Source organism: Tursiops truncatus, chromosome 14 (genome assembly GCF_011762595.2).
Source record: "Tursiops truncatus isolate mTurTru1 chromosome 14, mTurTru1.mat.Y, whole genome shotgun sequence".
NCBI lineage: Eukaryota > Metazoa > Chordata > Mammalia > Artiodactyla > Delphinidae > Tursiops > Tursiops truncatus.
The window spans coordinates 65,303,890-65,319,984 of NC_047047.1; the positions used below are offsets into that span (position 1 = coordinate 65,303,890).

The window sequence follows — 16,095 nt, forward strand, 5'->3', positions numbered from 1 at the left end:
TATCGAATTCTCTGTGAGGTTAAACAGATCTTCAGATAAGACACTTGACATGTAAAAGGAAGCTTAAGTGGGTCAAGAAAAAGAGCTGTTGGCTGACACTGAAGGATTCAGGAAGGTCAGATACACGTGTGAAGTGGGGGCCCATCATCTGCAAGACTGATGAAAATTTTAAAAGGACAGAAATTTGGTTTGTACAAATAGACAATTATCTGTAAGAATGATGGTTGAGGACTTAAACTGAGAAGAAAGAACAGATTCATTTTGAGAGAATGCTGAAGGAGGAAGGTTTCTGTAATGATCATGCTGTGCATTTGATTAATGATCAGAAATAGTCAGGACTTGTCATTCGTCTGTATCTCTCAAGGGAAGCTGGACACAGTAAAGGATTTTTGAGGAAAACAGTATCTGGTCAAATAGTTCCTTCTATCTCTGACTCACCTCTCTAGTCTACTTATAGTCACAATTCTTGATCTGGAAGCCCTTATCAAAAAATATGGATAATATTCATCTCACAGATTGTTGTAAAAATGTGTATGAAATATGTATGTGTATGAAAGGGCATGGCTACTTGAAAAATCCTCAACTAACATTATTGCTATGCTTTACGGGGACAGCAATAAAGGGGGTGAGAAGGCAGTGTGGTATTTTGGTGAGAGCCATGGCTTTGATATCAGGCAGCGTGGATTCTAATCCCTGACCTGTCACTTATAGATAAATCGCTTAACACCTGGAGTCTCATATTCCCCATCTGTAAAATGGGGATAACAAATCTCACTTGCACAGGTGTGTGACTTAAAGCCAAAATGAATAACATATGGGAAGACTTTGCAACTGCTAAAGCACTGTATAAGTGTGAGGAATTATAAATATTATTATCACTTGGGTCCCCAGTTTATGGGATTGAAAGTCAGCTACTCCAATGACAGATGAGTGGGAATACATGAATGATTACCCTCAAAGTATACTTTTGCTCTTTGCCATCTATCACCAATAAATACTTGATTTACATTTGAAATTTGGCAACCCGGAAAGCCATTAATCCAAATAAATACTCAGCGCTCTGCAAAGCAAAATGTTTCCCAGCCAGAGCCTCCGCCTGCTCTGTGACGCTTGCCTTGCACATGTGCAGACAGACTCATTTGCTGCTGGTGCTGTCTATACTGATTCACCCCTCAGTCAGTCAGCAGCCTGGCATAGGTTGCCACTGTGCATGCAGCAGCTTGCAGGATCTGCAGGCAACTACAGAGGAAGGACAAACATTGTCCTTACGAGCTGACAAGCTAAGAGCTCCTGTCATGAATGACTACTGTTTCTGACTGTCCAGCCTTCATTTACCCTCTTCTGGTAAGAAAACATCAATTTTCCTTTTGTTAACCATCCTTCCCCCACTCTTGCCAGTGTTATTTTTGGGAGAGACTGACCTTAACCCCTTGCTCTAGAAGTGGGGATACAACCCAGGCCTTCTAAACAGAGAGAGCCTTGATGATTGGTTCTGGGAAGGGCAAGTCAGTTTGACCCATTAAATGTCAGGTCCAGAGGTCTTGCTCAAATATTGAGAAAAAAGTCTTTCTGAGCCTCAGGAGTACTATAGACAGCTTCCTGGTATTATTTCTGAGCACCTGGATCTAGCTGGACCTGAAGCTTACATTGGACTTTGAAGCTTACATTGGACTTTGAAGCTTACATTGGACTTTGAAGCTTATTACCCCAACCAATGACTTCCTTTTGCTTGCTTGTTCATTTGTTTGGTCTAGTCAAAGCTGTGCATAGCTTTGTGCATAGTTATAGCAGTGTTCGTTCCTTCAGTCTACACACTACTTATTGGGTGCTTTCTTGTGTCAGGCCCTGTGCAGGGAATTTTGATGACAAAGACATGGGCTCTCCCTTCATGGAGTTTGCAAACTAGTAGGAGAGACACAGAATATTAAAATAGAATATAGTAATTATAATGAGTGATATATGTATGAGGCATTAAAGAGCATAAAGTGGAAGTCCTTAACTCATCTAAGAGTATGTCAGGTGTGGAGGATCTGGAAGGCTCTTCTACCTTGAGGAAATAAACCCTGAGAGGGTACTTACTGGATGAGTAGGAATTATCCAGGAAGTGATGGGGAGGAAAGGAAATATATGCTTGTTTTACCTCTGAGATATAGAGAATGGTGCGCGTGTGTGTGTGTGTGTGTGTGTGTGTGTGTGTGTGTGTGTAGGTATGTATGTATGTGTGTGTGTGTGTGTTTGTTGAGGGTTGGGGACTAGAGATGAATTACAAGCAGGTTCAGGATTCTAGAATGAAAATGAAAAATCTCATTGGAAAGTGATAGGATACTGGAAGGAATCTGGATGATGGGAGGAGTCCTTTTAGCTATGGACTTCTCTTGGGTTTTTGACTTCATCCTGTAGGTCATCCATGAAATGTATAAAGCAGGAGAATGTTTTGAAAGATATACGAGCAGCTATATAGAGAATGGGTTTGAGAAAGACACACTTGGAGGGAAGGAAACCAGTTAAGAGGCTCTTGATGAGAAGCCTAAGTTTGAAGAGACAAATATAGATTAGAGAAATATTTTGCAGGTAAAATTTGTAGTGTTAGTGCCTGGTTGTGGGGGAAAAAGATAATAGAGTCTAAATTTTTTTGGCTTGTGTGACTAGTGAAGGTAGATGACCAACTAAAATGATGAGGTTTTTTTGGGCATGGTAAATTTAAGGTACAAGAGGGATGACTGGAAAGATAGACCCATCCATCAGGCAGTTGGATATATAAATTTGTGGCTTGATAGAGAGGTCTGGGTTGGAGAGAGACATTTAGCTGTCATCAACATGTAGTTAAAATGATATTATCTAAGGAGAAAAGTGGGGTATAAAGAGTAGAGCATTTGGGAAGAACCCTGAGTACACCAATACTGAAGCATTGCGCTGGAGTAAAAAGAACCCTGAAAGGAGGCCCTGAAAGAATCGTTAGAAAGATAGGAGAAGAACCAGGAGTGTGTGGTCTCCTAGAAATCAAAGAATAGAGCTTCATGATGGAGAGCGTAATAATCTGTACCACATGCAGTAGAGTATAGGGAAAAAAAGGTTATTCCAAACTACCTATGGTATTTGAGTCAGGAAGTCATCTAGTGATTATAGAGTTGGTTCAGTAGAGGAAGGATGGGAGTGGGAACCAGAGTGGAGTAAGTTGAAGGTGACAATAACTATGACCACTCTTTGAGAAGTTTACCTAAAAAGAGAGGGAAAAGATGGTATAGTAAATGGAAATGGACCCAGTATCAGGGAAGGTTTCCTCTTAAGGACTGGAGCAATATGAGCATATTTCCAGGATAACAGGAAAGAGAGAGATACCAGAAAGGGGGAAGTGGGACATATAAAATGAGAAGGTTTGGGGATATAGCAAGACTTTAGAGCCGGGAGTGGGTGTGGTCAAGGGCACCGTGGATAGTTTGGCCTTGGAAAGGAGGACATGTTATGATAATGGGAGGAAATTTTTTAGGATGGTTATGGGTTTTAATAATTGGATTGGGGAAATCTTTGGGAAGAATACACGTTATGGCTCAGTTTCATAGAAGTAGGAAATGGCAGGGCGAAGGTTGGAAAGTTGAGGACATAATACCAGATAACTGTTTTTCCTCATGTGGCCAGTTGTTTCTAGTTGGCCAGGAATAGACCATGACCAAAAAGATAAGTAGCTGAATGGCACATGGCCCAAAGGCCTTGTCTTTTTCTTTTCTTAAGATATAATTTACTTGCCATAAAATGTACCTTTTAAAAGTGGTTTTTAGTATCAGTACATTCACAGTTGTACACCTATCACCACTGTCTAATTCCAGAACACTTTAATGACCCCCAAAATAAACCCAGCTAGAAGTCACTACCTATTCCCCCCATCCCCCAGTCTCTGGGCAACTGTTAATGTATTCTCTGTTTCTATAGATTTGCCTGTTGTGGATATTTCATATAAATGGAATCATACAATATGTGGTCCTCTTTGTTACCGACTTCTTTCACTTAGCATAATGTATTCAAGTCTCATCCATGTTGTAGCATGCATCAGTACTTTATTCCTTTTTATTGCTGAATAATCATCCATTGACAGATACTCCACATTTTGTTTATCCATTCATCAGTGATGAATATCTGATTTGTTTCATTTTGGGGGTATTATGAATAATACTCTTAGGAATATTCCTATACAAGTTTTTGTGTGGACATGTATCTAGGAATGGAATTGCTTCGTCACCTGATGTTTATGTTTAACTTTTTGAGGAAATGTCAAACTGTTTTCCAAAGTAGCCGTACCATTTTATTTTCCTACCAGCAGTATAGAGTTCCAATTTTTCCATATCTTCACCAACACTTGCTATTATTACTTTTTCAAATAATTATCTTAGTGGATGTGAAGTGGTATCTCATGGTTTTTATTTGAATTTCCCTGATGGCTAATGATGTTGAGCATCTTTTCATGTGCTTATTGGCATTTATATATCTTCTTTGTAGAAATATCTACGCAAATTCTTTTCACCTTTTAAAATTAGGTAATTTGTCTTTATACTGTTGAACTGTAAAAGTTCTTTATGTATTCTGAATACTAGATCTTTAGTAGATACGATTTGTAAATATTTTCTACAATTCTGTGGATTGTTGTCTTTTCACTTTATTGATAGTAGAGTATCATTAGAAGCACAGATGTTTTAAACTTTGATGTAGTCCAATTTCTCTATTTTTTATTTGATTGCTTGTGCTTTTGGTGTCATATCTAAGAAACTATTGCCTAATCCAAGGTCATGAAGATTTACACATGTTTTCTTCTAAGAGCTTTATAATTTTGACTATTACATTTAGATTTTTAATTCATCTTAAGTTAATTTTTGTATATGGTATGGGATAGAGGTGCAAATTCATTTGTTTGCATGTTGATATCTAATTGTCCCAGCACATCTGTTGAAAAAGACTATTCTTTCCCCCTTTTAAATTGTCTTGGCCCCCTTGTCAAAAATGAATTAACCATAAATGGTTTATTTCTGGATTCTCAAGTCTATTCCATTAATCTATATTATCTGTTTCTGTTCTTCTGACAGTACTACAGTATCTTTTTTTTAAATTAATTTATTTATTTTTGGCTGTGTTGGGTCTTCGTTGCTGTGCATGGGCTTTCTCTAGTTGTGGCGAGTTGGGGCTACTCTTCGTGTGGTGCGCGTGCTTCTCATTGCAGTGGCTTTCTCTTGTTGTGGAGCACAGGCTCTAGGCGCGCGGGCTTCAGTAGTTGTGGCATGTGGGCTCAGTAGTTGTGGCTCGCGGGCTATAGAGCGCAGGCTCAGTAGTTGTGGCGCATGGGCTTAGTTGCTCCGTGGCATGTGGGATCTTCCCGGACCAGGGATTGAACCTGTGTCCCACTGCATTGGTAGGTGGATTCTTAACCACTGCACCACCAAGGGAGTCCCCAGTACTACAATATCTTGATTGCTGTAGCTTTGTATTAAGTTTTGAAATTGAGAAGTGAGTCACTATTTTTATCAAGATTTTTTTGGGTTATTTTGGGTTCCCTACATATCTATATTAATTTTAGGATGAGATTTTCAGTTTCTGCAAAAAGGCCAGCTAGGATTTTGATAGGGATTGTGTTAAATTTGTAGATCAATTTGGGAAGTACTGCCATCTTAATAGTAGTCTTCCAATCCATGAACGCAGGTGGAAATTAGGTTACTGACTTGAGATTCCTTCTTTTTTAATAAAGATTTTAAAGCTATAAATTTTATATTTGAAGTTTTGGTCTAATAAGCACAATATCTGGGTTTTTCAAGAAACTGGGAAACTGAACTTAGAAAGTCTTTATTTGCTCAAGGTCACATAGCTAATAAACAATATAGCAAGGTTGTAATTTGGAGACTGAATGACTCAAAGTTTGTTTTATTTGTTCTCTATTGCTTTTTTTTTTTTTTTTTTTTTTACGCTTAGTCTTCAAAGAGTGACTTTATGTCAGGTGCCAGGGATGTAAAGGTTGCTAAGATAAATAAGCCCTGGACTTTGGTCTCAAGGAGCTAACACATTAGTTGAGGGAAAGAAATATGCAGATAAATGAGATAGAGTAGTACAGGTGCAGATCTAGATGCCTCTACTGGGATAGTTGTGGTGCAGAGGTGAGGGTGAGGAGTGCTGCCTATGAAATGGGAAAACTTACTCTATTTTAAGTGCTATCAATAGGATCTGAGTTTTACCAGGTAAATAGGATGCCAGAGGGGCCGAGTGACCATTGTGTCTGTGTGTTTTTGATGTAAATACTCCCTTCTCCTGTCTGTGAGGGTCATAGCTTCTTCCTTCATTTTGGTTTGGGAAGAGGGAAGAGCATCTTGGGCTCAATTTCCTGTCTGTTTCAGGGGCTTGACACAGCACCACGGAGTTTCGTTGCTGGAAGGAAGGCCTGGTGCATTTAGACAAAAAAAAGAAAGACTTTCAGAAATATGAAGGGACTAAGGTGGCAAAAGGACCTGTTGGATTTGTCTTCTGTGTGGTATTGTGGGCAGGTCACAATGAAAAAGGTCACAATGAAAAAGGCAGGCAAGATTCAGAAAGCATGTGGGCCATTTGGTCAATCTTGGTTTTCCCACTTTGGGCAAGAGATACTTTACTCTCTTCTTTATAAATAAATAAGAGAGGAATTGCAATGATAAATAGCAATTGACTCCTGGCTGTTGTATAGGAAAGACAGTAGGTTGAGGTGGAGTCTGTGGTGATGGGAGAGCAGGCGACCCAACTGAAGTCAGCAGGAGTATTGGCTCAGGCAGTGTGTTGACATGTGGAAATGTGGGCCTAGTTTTCCCAGGTCTACTGATTTTTCAAGAGAATTTGGAAAGTTAGATTTTTTAATAAAATCACTCAATTTTTAAGTGTAGGCAATTTTTTTAAAGACTAGGTGGGCTATTAATCTTCAGGCCAAACATGATACATCTGCAAGCCACTAGTTTACAGCCTTCACCAAATCAGTTTGCAGCCAGGACCCAGCATTTTTGGCTTTGGGGACCAGCTTTTAAAGCATATAGGAACCTGGGATAACTTTATCCCTTGGGGAGCATAATAGCACCTGTGCTGGAGTGGGAATCATTCCTCCTATCTGGGGTCAGACTGACATGTCCTTACTTGCTGTTCCTGGCTCCTTTGGTGAGCCATGCTTCGTGCTTCTGGTTTCCCCCGAGGTCCTTCCTTACTTGCTCAGACACCTGAAGCAGTTATCTCTAGAATGATTGGGGAACACTAAAGAATGCAACTTTCTGGGAATCCCACCAGGACTATGCTGTTCAATATGGTAGCCACTACGTAGGTGTATATGACTGTTCAGCAATTGAAATGTGGCTAGTCCAAATTGAAAGGTGCTATAATACATGTAAGATTTCAAAGCCCTTGCTGTGAAAAATAGTGTTAAATATCTCAATTTTTATATTGCTTACATGTTGAAATGATATTTTGGATATATTGGCTTAAATAAGATGTATTATTAAAATAATTTACCTGTTTTTACATTTTAAAAGTGTAGCTACTAGAAAATTTAAAATTGCATATTTAGGTGACATATTTCTACTGAACAGCACTGCACTGGGTCCTTCCCATTCCCAGGGTAAATTGGGAAAAGATGATTGCTCATTCTATTCTCATTATCATGGGGACATCTACTCTGAAGCGCATGGGAGATGATGGGACTGTTGTGGGGGAAATAGCCGGGACTAGAAATGTCACATCACTTCTGACAGTTATGCCTTTAAGACAGGTGAATATATGCCTGTAGAGTGGCCACTGAACCATGAAAGGAAATGCAGTCTCAGGGGATGCCTGCAGGCTGACTGACTCTCACAGATCCATTGTTACTTCCTTTTATTTTGACCTCTGACCCTGGGTTCTACTTGTCATTACTCTCTCAGGATCTGGCACATATTTGGACTTGAGGGAGTTGCCTGGGCCATTTTGAATAATAGCCTTTTTTCCTGCAATCAGCATAGAACTGAGCCAAACACTGAGTGTGGATGAGTAGGTTCAGGGATGAGAGGGTCCTTCTATCACCTCATAGCCAGAGTACCACCACTGGAGTCCCTTTTCCTGGCTGGTGTTGGAGGCTGGATAGTGGCCCCCAAGCACTCTGACTCTGGATGAGAGATTTATTCCCTTAGACCCCTGACAGAAGTTAGGAGTCTGTGTGGTAGACTCCACCCTGCTCCGTACCCCATGGGCCAAGGGGTATTGGGAGGATACCAAGAGAGGCAAGAAAAACCTAGAGCTGAAGTGTGTTCTGTCATCTGGGAGTGCGTGCTCTACAGGAGTGCTGAACGCTGAGTGTACCAGCAGGAATTTTAACCAGCAGAAGAATCAAAGCAGTAGGGATGAGGGTGCAAGTGTTGGATTAAAAGCATTAGAAATCACTTTCAAAAACACTGTGCTGCATACTACCACCAGCATTATCATAGAAAGGTCCTTTTCTCCTTCCTTCTTTTTGCTCTCTTCCTCCTTTCCCTCCTGTTTCCTTCCCTCCCTCCCTTGCTCTCTTTTCCTCTTTTTGTGCAGGGGCATGAACCTGCCAACATATCTTTGCAATCTATCAGAGCCCTGATTTATACCACTCAGAAGTTTGCATGGCTGTCACCTCATTAAGGTGTTTGTGTCCTGGCAGAGCCTGAACTTGAATCTACCTTGAAGGTGTAATTGTGTGTTGCTAATGTAATGGCTGAAGTTGCCCATGCAAAGAGCAACATGGAAAAGGTCACAGGAGGAATGCAAGGTCACAGAGCCACCTGAAGCGTGCTCAGGATTGATTTGCTCATTTACTCCAATTCCAGAGAGAAGTCTCATGACAGCAGGTAGGACTTGCAGGGGGGAAGGATTGCAGCATGGGCTTGTGCAGATGGGAATGGAGAGGAGTTTATTGTGCTTTCCAACTGCTGAAAGCCTCACTGAGAATCTGAGCACACATAGAGCAATAGCCCCAACCCAGATGCCTGTAAATATGGATGAATCGATGGGAGAGATGGTCGCCTCTCCCCTAAAGATGGCTTGCTATTTCCTCAGCATTAGCAGATTTATCTGCAAAACAATATAGGAAGTTTTTTTTTTTCCTTCAGAATAGATACAAAATCCAGGCTTGCTCTCCAGTATTTGATCTACTTCCCAGATTCCTTGGGGAGGTGGTGTGGCATGAGAGATGTGGCTAGATCCACCACTGTGATGCTTTTCTTCTCCTCTCACCCAGGGGAGAGTGGCTGACTATACCACAGGGGCCCTCTGCTCCCTTAGATTATATCACATTTATGACTTCAGTGAATATTTATTAAGCACCTGAAATGAGGTGTACCAGGTGCTGGAGGTACTGCAGGGAACAAGGTAAGCATGAAGCCTGCCCTGGTGCTCAACCACTAGCTGAGGATGCAAGCAGTTGCAGTTTGGTAAGTGCTATCATGAGGGACAGAACAGGGTGCCAGGCCTGCACAGAGAAGAGACATCACACCCAGAGCATGTAGCACAGGGAAACCTTCCCAGAGGCAGAAGACCCTGTGAATCCTATATTCATGGATTCATGAAAGGGACTTCAGAATTCATCTTGTCCAGTTCTTGCAACAGTGAAGAAATTGAGTACCCCCTCACCCAGAGAAGTAAAGTAAAACCCCAAGTTTACAAGAGCTGGTAAGTGAAAGACCAACTGAACTCAGGCCTCTTTTCTTCACTCTATTATTCTGTTCCATTAAAGTCATTCTTTTCTTATAATGTTGGGTGTTAAACCAACTGAATTTTAAGACATCAGATGAAAGAATTGATAGGGACCACAGTATTGCTATTAATCACATAACCGATATTAGAGAATATGACTGTCCTTAGGTGGAGGTTGAACTCCAGGACTAGGATGAGCTGTGCACCCTGTCCTAGAGGTACTGGAGCTGAGACAATGCATGCACCTGTGGATGGCTTACTTTGAAGAGAAAGAGGAGATCTCGAAAAGGGCTAGGCTACCTTCCCCAGATTGTCTTCCAAATGCAGCATTTGGATGGGCCACTCAGTACCTCCCAGGGCACAGTGAGTGACAGGACAGGAGGAACCAGGAGTGCTATGTTACGGGAAGAAGGAGGAAACACCAGAAGAAGGGAATAAATACTCTCCCAAAACTCACGTTCCATACTCATCCATTTGTCTGTCAAACTATTTTTGAGCACCTTCTCTTTCTCTGTGCTAGGTGGCAAGGATTTAATGATGTTATCTTGGCTACTAGAGAAGTCATTATTTAGTAATAAATAGTATTTTCCTTGAAGTTTAACATTAGGAGAGGAGGGGTTATTAAACATAAATTCCAAGCAACTCAATCAGTAGTTCACACAGTGCCTTTTTTCCGTCCTTTGAGTTTCGTGAAGAAATCCACATGGGGCACCACTTGCTATTATAAGGCCCTTATCTCAGCTTTGCACAATCCAAGTCACTGTGAGGTGGGAACTGAGTTCTGTCCTTCTGTGCTAAGTATGGAACAATTGTTTCCCTCTTCCCTGTGGCTGCCAGCTGGTCCCATTATGCTGTCACGCCATCACTCCCTCTGTTCCTTCCCGCTACCCCTCCCCTTCCAGTATAAAGCATCTCTTTTCCTTCTCCCCTACCCCGCACCCCGTAAAGAAGGACCACCAGCCTTTGACTCACCTCTCTTCCAAAATTTTAGTGACTTGTCTCTTTCTCGGACTATGCTTAACTGATGTCACAGACCCCTCATTTTGGAGGGGTCTCAGTATAAGTGGGCATTGACCTTAATATAAGTGAGTTTTCTGTGGTCTTACTTTTGGCTCCCCCAAAAAGGAAACCCTGAGAGAAAAATATGGATTCAAGTTATTTATTTGGAGGGGCAGCATCAGGAAGTACCAGTAAGGGAGTGAGAAAGCAGTAGAGAGAAGGGAACCAAGTCAGCCAAGTGTGGGGTAATGAGTAAGTCACTGCTGTGGAACCTGGGGCTCTGTTCCCAGGCCCTGTGTGCAGCGTGCCTCAGAGTTGTTCCTGAAGGCTGAGGAAGTCAGCATATTTATCCACCAGCTCTCAGGCCTCTCTAGGTAAAGGTTGCTCCTGTGGCACCAACTCCCAGAGCAGCCTGGAGGCCAGACAATGCTTTGAGGCAGAGAGACAATGCAGAAAGCCATCCACGTGGAAAAAACTGTGTGGTGACCTCTGGGGTAAGCTGGGGGTGTGGGCAAGGCACTGACCACCTAAGCCATTCTTTGCTAATCTCTCTTTCTCTCTTTTAAAAATAGATCTTTATTGGAGTATAATTGCTTCACAATACTTTGTTAGTTTCTGTTGCGCAACAAAGTGAATCAGCCATATGCATACACATGTCCCCATGTCCCCTGTCTTTGCTAATCTCTTAATCCACTGTTTCTTTCATTTAAAAATATTTACTATACTTGTCGCACTTTTCAATTTTATATTAATTTGTAAGTTCATACGTCTAATATCTGTCTTATTTGCTACCGTATACCCAGTACTTAGTTCAGTGCCTGGAACCTGGGAGATCCTCAATAGTTATGTGTTAATTGAATAATTAAATGAATGAATGACTCCATGCCTTTGCATCAGCTTTCTGTTCTTGAGGCGTGTCTGGGACTACCTCTAGGGCTTTAGTTACAAGGGGTAAGGGAGGAGGGAGGTTGGAAGCTATACCTGAATATAGGTAGTTTTCTTCCTGAGAACTTCTATAGGAGTGGGGCATGGCTCTCATTAAAATGTGTGCACTCCTGACTCTCGTAGCTTAAATCTGTAGGGAAACTCTAAGATCCCTTCAATAGCTTACTCATTTGACAAATATCAAGCACCCACTGTGGGTAATACACTGTTTAGAGGTATAAGATATACAAGCAAGGTACAAGATACAAGTCTTGTTCTCACAGACCTTACAGTCGAGTTAGGGGTAATAACATAACCCATGTAAATTACAAAACACCTTACAACCAAGAGTTGGATTGCAATCTCAGACTAAGTATTAAGTATTTGTAGGGTTCAGAATCATCAGGGGGATTCAGTATAGCAAAGGGGAATGGAGCAAGCTCTGGACTTGTGAAGAGACTTCGGTTTGGGTTCCTTCTCTATCACTAGACTCTAAGACTTTTTTTTTTTTTTGCGGTACGCAGGCCTCTCACTGTTGTGGCCTCTCCCATTGCGAAGCACAGGCTCCGGACACGCAGGCTTAGCGACCATGGCTCACAGGCCCAGCCGCTCTGCGGCATGTGGGATCTTCCCAGACCAGGGCACGAACCCGTGTCCCCTGCATCGGCAGGCGGACTCTCAACCACTGCGCCACCAGGGAAGCCCTTTTTTTTTTTTTTTTTTGAGCTCTAAGACGTTTGAGGGCACAGACTAGAGTTGATCCTGAGAGAAGAACTACTCACAATATTTAGAGCCCACAGGAGCTACCTCATTCTTTGCCCCAAGGCTGAGCAGTATGGATTACATTAACGGTGCTGATGCCCTCTGGTTTCTGGTTGGTTTTGACCAATGGAGAACCCAGTTGGTGTGAAGAGAGTGAGGCCAGGATATTGGCATTCCATGGCTCCCTCCCTGTGGTCACCTTGGCCCAGCTACTGACTCTTTCCTATTCTTTCCTTCAGGGGTCCATTTACCTGAGCCTCTCTCATTCCCTTGGGTTTCTGCTAGCTCTGGATTCCCACACTAACCTTTAGGTTCCCTGTGTCTTTCCTACATCTTGGTAAATAAACCCTCTTTGAATTATCCAATTTCAACATGCCATCTCTTTTCTACTGGGACCTGTTACAAAAACTCAGACCCTGCCCATAAGAAACTAACAGTCCAGTAGGAGAGAGAGTTCCAGACAAGACCATTCTTTTTTGTTGTCATTGTTATTTATTTATTTTAAAATTTATTTATTTATTTTTGGCTATGTTGGGTCTTCGTTGCTGTGTGCAGGCTTTCTCTAGTTGTGGCGAGCAGGGGCTACTCTTCGTTGCGGTGCACAGGCTTCTCATTGTGGTGGCTTCTCTTGTTGAGGAGAACAGGCTCTAGGCACGCGGGCTTCAGTAGTTGCAGGACGCGTGCAAAGTACTTGTGGCTTGCGCGCTCTAGGGCACAGGCTCAGAAGTTGTGGCACATGGGCTTAGTTGCTTTGTGGTATGTGGGATCTTCCTAGACCAGGGTTCGGACCCGTGTCGCCTGCATTGGCAGGAGGATTCTTAATCACTGCACCACCAGGGAAGTCCAAGACCATTCTTAATCAAAGAAAAACTGAAGACAGCATGCTGATGAGCTGACAAAGGTGTGATGATTCAGATTATAGGTAGCTAGAGGGCCTTTTCAAATTTACTTTGGAATATACAGGTGATAAAAACTGTTACAGAAGAGATTATTAACTATAATTACACTAATTTAATTGTGGCAGCATGATTTACTGAAATAGTAATTGGGGCTTTGTTTTTAACATCATTATTAGAGTATAATTACTTTATAATGGTGTGTTAGTTTCTGCTTTATAACAAAGTGAATTAGACATACATATACATACATCCCCATATCTCCTCCCTCTTGCGTCTCCCTCCCACCCTCCCTATCCCACCCCTCTAGCTGGTCACAAAGCACCAAGCTGATCTCCCTGTGCTATGCGGCTGCTTCCCACTAGCTATCTGTTTTACATTTGGGAGTGTATATATGTCCATGCCACTCTCTCACTTCATCCCAGCTTGCCGTTCCCCATCTCCGTGTCCTCAAGTCCATTCTCTATGTCTGCGTCTTTATTCCTATCCTGCCCCTAGGTTCGTCAGAACCATTTTCTTTTCTTTAGATTCCATATATATGTGTTAGCATACAGTATTTGTTTTTCTTTTTCTGACTTACTTCACTCTGTATGACAAACTCTAGGTCCGTCCACCTCACTATGAATAACTCAATTTCATTTCTTTTTATGGCTAATATTCCATTGTATACATGTGCCACATCTTCTTCACCATTCATCTGTTGATGGACACTTAGGTTTCTTCCATGCCCTGGCTACTGTAAATAGAGCTGCAATGACTATTGTGGTACATGGCTCTCTTTGAATTATGATTTTCTCAGTGTATATGCCCAATAGTGGGATTGCTGGGTTGTATGGTAGTTCTATTTGTAGTTTTTTAAGGAACCTCCATACTGTTCTCCATAGTGGCTGTATCAATTTACTTTCCCACCACCAGTGCAAGAGGGTTCCCTTTTCCCCACACCCTCTCCAGCATTTATTGTTTGTAGATTTTTTGATGATGGCCATTCTGACTGGTGTGAGGTGATACCTCATTGTAGTTTGATTTGCATTTCTCTAATGATTAGTGATGTTGAGCATCCTTTCATGTGTTTGTTGGAAATCTGTATATTTTCTTTGGAGAAATGTCTGTTTAGGTCTTTTGCCCATTTTTGGATTGGGTTGTTTGTTTAATATTGGAGTGCATGAGCTGCTTGTAAATTTTGGAGATTAATCCTTTGTCAGCTGTTTCATTTGCTAATATTTTCTCCCATTCTGGTTGTCTTTTCGTGTTGTTTATGGTTTCCTTTGCTGTGTAAAAGGTTTTAAGTTTCATTGGGTCCCATTTATTTATTTTTGTTTATGTTTCCATTTCTATAGGAGGTGGGTCAAAAAGGATCTTGCTGTAATTTATGTCATAGAGTGTTCTTCCTATGTTTTCCTCTAAGAGTTTTATAGTTTCTGGCCTTATATTTAGGTGTTTAATCCATTTTGAGTTTATTTTTGTGTATGGTGTAAGGGAGTGTTCTAATTTCATTCTTTTACATGTAGCTGTCCAGTTTTCCCAGCACCACTTATTGAAGAGGCTGTCTTTTCTCCATTGTGTATTCTTGCCTCCTTTATCAAAAATGAGGTGACCATATGTGTGTGGGTTTATCTCTGGGCTTTCTAACCTGTTCCATTGATCTATATTTCTGTTTTTGTGCCAGTGCCATACTGTCTTGATTACTGTAGCTTTGTAGTATAGTGTGAAGTCAGGGAGCCTGATTCCTCCACCTCCATTTTTCTTTCTCAAGATTGCTTTGGCTATTCGGAGTCTTTTGTGTTTCCATACAAATTTTGAAATTTTTTGTTCTAGATCTGTGAAAAATGCCAGTGGTAGTTTGATAGGGATTGCATTGAATCTTTAGATTGCTTTGGGTAGTAGAGTCATTTTCACAATGTTGATTCTTCCAATCCAAGTACATGGTATATCTCTCCATCTATTTGTATCATGTTTAATTTCTTTCATCAGTGTCTTACAATTTTCTGCATACAGGTCTTTTGTGTCCTTAGGTATCTTTATACCTAGATATTTTATTCTTTTTGTTGCAGTGGTAAATGGGAGTGTTTTCTTAACTTCACTTTCAGATTTAACATCATTAGTGTATAGGAATGCCAGAGATTTCTGTGCATTAATTTTGTATCCTGCTACTTTACCAAATTCATTGATTAGCTCTAGTAGTTTTCTGGTAGCATCTTTAGGATTCTCTATTTATAGTATCATGTCATCTGCAAACAGTGACAGCTTTACTTTCTTTCCAATTTGGATTCCTTTTATTTCTTTTTCTTCTCTGATTGCTGTTGCTAAAACTTCCAAAACTATGTTGAATAATGGTGGCGAGAGTGGACATCCTTGTCTTGTTCCTGATCTTAGAGAAAATGGCTTCTGTTTTTCACTATTGAGAATGATGTTGGCTGGGATTTTGTCATATATGGCGTTTATTACGTTGAGGTAATTTCCCTCTATGCCTACTTTCCGGAGGGTTTTTATCATAAATGGGTGTTGAATTTTGTCAAAAGCTTTCTCTGCATCTATTGAGATGATCAAACGGTTTTTATTCTTCAATTTGTTAATATGGTGTATCACATTGATTGATCTCTGTATATTGAAGAATCCTTGCATTCCTGGGATAAACCCCCCTTGATCATGGTGTATGATCCTTTTAATGTGTTTTTGGATTCTGTTTGCTAGTACTTTGTTGGGGAGTTTTGCGTCTATGTTCATCAGTGATATTGGCCTGTAGTTTTCTTTCTCTGTGATATCTTTGTCTGGTTTTGGTATCAGGGTGATGGTGGCCTTGTAGAATGAGCTTTGGAGTGTTCCTCCCTCTGCTATA

General features: G+C 41.2%; 1 protein-coding gene across 1 annotated transcript in view; it reads left to right on the forward strand.

The window, feature by feature from the left end:
• The first annotated feature begins 1,248 nt into the window (after positions 1-1,248).
• The window catches only part of LOC109551098 (ALK tyrosine kinase receptor-like), a 696,955-nt gene continuing 682,108 nt past the window's right edge, over positions 1,249-16,095 (forward strand). Inside the window, exon 1 of the mRNA XM_019942470.2 lies at positions 1,249-1,344. The gene's annotated coding sequence lies outside the window, so the exon portion shown is untranslated. The remainder of the gene's footprint in view (positions 1,345-16,095) is intronic.